This window comes from Macrobrachium nipponense, chromosome 18, assembly GCF_015104395.2.
Source record: "Macrobrachium nipponense isolate FS-2020 chromosome 18, ASM1510439v2, whole genome shotgun sequence".
NCBI classification, from domain to species: Eukaryota; Metazoa; Arthropoda; class Malacostraca; order Decapoda; family Palaemonidae; genus Macrobrachium; species Macrobrachium nipponense.
Window position 1 is genome coordinate 36,388,124 of NC_087211.1, and position 5,053 is coordinate 36,393,176.

Here is a 5,053-nt window from a genome sequence, read left to right on the forward strand (position 1 = left end):
CTCGCTTATCGTGCGACCCCCAAATTTTCACCCCCCCAAAAAAAAATTATTTTGTGTATTTCGTGTATCATGAGAGAGTTTCTGATATTTTGAGAGCGTCAATTCATAAGGTTGGTGGTTCGGCAAGCTAATGGCTGACCGCAGTCATTTGGGTGTGTGCTGCTACTCAGATGATTTTTCTTTCGAGAGCCCCCAATAATAAAATAATTGTACATCTGCCAAGCCTTAAGAGTCCTAAATAATTCTCTCTCTCTCTCCCTCTCTCTCTCTCTCTCTCTATCTCTCTCTCTCTCTCTCTCTCTCTCTCTCTCTCTCTGGAAAAGATACTGCTAATTTGACCAATTTAACCAATTGGTATTAACACATATGCACACATATGTATTTGTGTGTTCAAAGTGTTTTTAAAATGTATTCTTCCCAGCCGAAATTGTGACTTTTTTTCCTGTGACATTTTTACCGGCCACCCAAAAGAATGAGTCTATTCCTAATCCCAAAAGAATGAGTCTATTCCTAATCCCAAAAGAATGAGTCTATTCCTAATCCCAAAAGAATGAGTCTATTCCTAATCCCAAAAGAATGAGTCGTATTCCTAATCCCAAAAGAATGAGTTTATTCCTAATCCCAAAAGAATGAGTCTATTCCTAATCCCAAAAGAATGAGTCTATTCCTAATCCCAAAAGAATGAGTCTATTCCTAATCCCAAAAGAATGAGTCTATTCCTAATGTGTGTGTAACTGAATTACAAAAATTTGGAACGTGTGTGTCATGTGGTTAGTAGACGTTTTTAGCTAGTTTCTTAAGAATACGTAAACCCTGATAATCAGAACAACCATATACAGTTCCTGAAGATGTTCTACAATCACTTCCCCGCCCCAACCTTCACTCACCCCTTTCGCTGATAACCAAAGTAGGTCAGATAACGTAGCTAAATTATCTGAAACAGTTTTTTTTTTATCATTATCAAAATGTCATCTTGCCCGGTTATTCGTATATTTTAACAGATACGTTGTATACACACACGTGTATATATTATATGTATAATTGGTATTTGGGTTTGTTTGGTTGGTGGGTTGTTGTGTGTGGGAGGAAGAAGGAAAAAAAGGGAGGAAAGAGAAGGAGAGGAAGAAGGGGAGAAAGGAAGGAAGGAAGGGAAGGAGAAGGGGAAAAGAAAGGAGAGTTTTATAATGAGATGCACTGACCAATCACGTCTCCAACCCACTCCTCCCTCTCTCTCTCTCTCTCTCTCTCTCTCTCAACCCTAAACCATAGTCATACCCTAACTGTCGACCATAGGAACGGAGTCACGTTTGATTTCTAGGGAATAGGACTTTATTTTTGGAACTTCGGGCATCGAACGCAGATCATTCATTCATTTGCGGGCTAAGCTGTCACTTGCACGGACTCTTGATCTATATAAGAAAAATAAAAATAAGATAGGTCTAGGGCAGCAAGTACAGCGCACTATGAGAATGAGAAATATGAATGGATTCTACGAGAGAGAGAGAGAGAGAGAGAGAGAGAGAGAGAGAGAGAGAGAGTCAGATACAATAAACAAATACACTATGAAAAATAATCATGAACTAGATATTAGTCTTTACAAATACTACACACTGATTAACTTTCTCTCTCTCTCTCTCTCTCTCTCTCTCTCTCTCTCTCTTCTCTTCGAGTTCGAGAGCATCACTTCTGTACCCAGTGTTTGTTATGGTTGCTGGTTCAAGGTCGCCACACGGATGCACTGATGCATTTGAAAGTGAAGTTAAATTTCTTTGTTTCATTCACCACAAACCGGTTTTCTTGACGTTTTCTATTTTCATTAACACTATTTATGTCCACGTATTTTTCCGCGTGTAGCACAGTGTGTCTCGCGTGTGTTTGTTTATACAAAAAGTCATCATAGAAATAAGGATACTGGAAAATATTCGTTTTTCTTTGAAGTTGTATAGGATAATTGGTACAGAATCGGGAAGATGTTGGACGGAGCGGGTTGTGTGACAAAGAGGGATAACCCTTTTTGGGGAAAAGTGGAGGAGGGAAACCCTAAGGCACAACATCCAAGAACAGGAGCCAGAGGAAACCGACCTTCTAAGCTTCTATAGGTCTATAATCGAAGGCCGTTCTACCTGCCCTGCTCGCTGGCTGGCCTGACTCCACCCAAGAGCAGGATTTAACGTGGTAGCTTTGGTCTAGACGGCAAGGCGAAAGAGAGAGAGAGAGAGAGAGAGAGAGAGAGAGAGAGAGAGAGAGAGAGTATTTACAGTACAATATTCAGACCAATACCAAAACCGATAAAAAAAATTGTAGCTCAAAATTACAGACGTTCCATCCTTACTCATAGGTAACGCTTAAGTTATGCTTGCTTCCGAAATGGAGGTGGCTGGACGCGCATTTACGTACAGGAGTGAACACAACCCTTGCGCTTCCAACAGATTCCAGTAAACACTCCAGAAGGTCATAAACATGGATTAACCCAGAAGGCCCTTGAGAGTTCATACCAAATCCACCTGGGTCGAACTCCCAGGGGTGATATGAACTTTGAAACGGGTTAATTAAAAGAAGCCGGGTTGGAGCTCTCTTTGAAAACGAGCTAAGAAACACCAGACGAATTGTATGATGTCTGCTGGTACTATAATTCACCAAAAAGCAAAGAAAAAGCCACATGAAAGAAAGAAAACTGCATTAATGTAGAGTGGCTGACAATAAAGTCACAAAAAAAATCATTTTGGCGAGAAAAAGAAGGTCAGGTAATCAAACAAAATATTCCAAGTCAGTCACAAGTTATTTAGTTACCATAAACAATTAAAGTTATAAAATAGGAAATATTTTGAATCACTTATTAACTGGCAGAACATCAGCATAAAAAAACAGACAATACACGTAATACCATAATATTATGTTAGCCGCTATCAACAAGTACGTATGTACAGTCAATAAATGACTGACTTGATCATTTTCTTTGATTACCTTGATGTGCTTTAGATTTTGAACAAAACGTGATTTTTTCCACGTACATGTAACGCCATCATATATAATTAGTGTTGTCAATATGTACAAGTCACGTATTGCCGGTTAGCAACTGATTTTAAAATATTTTCGACTCATGACTTACAATGTTTAGTCACTTAATCAACTGTGACTGACTTGAATATTTTCGTTTGATTACCTGATATTCTCTCCCCAGCCACAATTATGAATTTTTTCTGTGACTTTATTACCAACCACCATAAATTAATGAGACTTTTTTTCACTGTGATTTTTTTTATACCTGTGACTTCTATGATACAATTACATTTAATACTACATCATAACACCAAAAAATAATTCTATTAACAGTTATCAGTCTCATAACTGATATCCTCCTGGGGGGGAGGGGGGACCGAAATGAATGCGTTCTGACTTCGCTTTCTACGCTGATTTTAGCAGTGACAGAGACTGCTTAAACCGAAAAGCATTTTTCCTGCTATTCGAGGTCAACAAACCTCGCTTTCAAATGAGATATTGGGACAACTCAATCTGGGCTAGGCCTAATATTTTTTTTCTGAAAAACCTATCTTGAGAAAATTGATATTGGAAGAGATGGTACAATTTTCATAATGAACCTGAAAACACTGGACATATTTTTCAAGAATAATTTAAAATATACTCTCTCTCTCACTATCAATATATCTGCAGTTTATTTGACAGAGCACATGAAGTATGTACCTACAGTTTCTGTTACTGAGTAACTGAGATCATTCAACCGCCATGCGATAATTATATACCGATCGTTTCACAGAAACATGTAGACCATGTACTTTATCTACGACTCGGTCTACAGAGTGGAGGGGATATACGTATGTAGATGGATCGTTTCACACAGCACATGCAATATCTACATGACGGTTTACATATGATGTCATTTACGATAGTTCTTGGAAGTGACTTATACCTTAACACATAGGCCTATAACGAATATCTTCTCATTTAGAATCATCGGGCACACTCGCACAGACACACACACCTAACCAGTTGAAAGAGCCACCTTCCTAGATAATATGACGAAACACTAAACTATTCAAAAAAGATGCCTCATTATCTGTTAAAAAAACGAGTGTGCATGGTCCTTTCCTCTTTTGGAAATTTGGACACTTGCTTGAGTAACGCCCCTTATTCTGAGAATATGAAAGCGGAAGCATTTCAACGATTACACTGTTGTTGTATGCCATCGTCTATTCGCACCATTCTTCGATGATTGCATTACATCCAGCCAGCCTTATGCCAGCACGGGTCCTTGCCTAAGAGAAGCCTGTGTGTGTGTGGCAAGGTGTGCAAGGGAATAAGGGGGCCTGGTGAGGACATCTGAACTCTGCCCTACAGAGACAAGATCGCGCCAGGTTCTCCAAGGTTAAATGGTTGCGGCTAATTATATACAGTGCGTGTGTCGGAAGGCCTAGCAACCTCTCAGTGGTTTCACTTTTTCCTTCGTGGCATTTGCCTATGTATATACATACACATACACACACACATATGTGTGTGTGTGTGTGTGTGTATACTTTTAACAACAACATGATTCTAAATGGTGCATTATTTGCTCCCGTTTTTTCTAAACGATGACTAAAGCCTACGTTCGAGATGTCAGCCATGGAAGGTGTTACTACATAATAAGAACTATAGCGTCGTGTCCCTCGTGTTCCGTTAACTTGTAGAAAAAATTGACGCCCCACTACAGGGAACAATGGTGCAGCCGAGGTTCCTCACCCAAACAAACAATTTCTTCCTCCTCCCGTTTATTCATCTGGGATCTCACACAACAACAATTGCGGATGAAAAGAGGTGCTTTTACGCAACTAACACTGCTGCCGTATATATATATATATATATATATATATATATATATATATATATATGATATATATATATATATATATATATATATATATATATATATATTATATATATATATGTATATATATATCTATATTATATATCATATATATATATATATATATATATATATATATATATATATATATATATATATATCGGAATTAATATATTTTTCCGAATGGGTTTT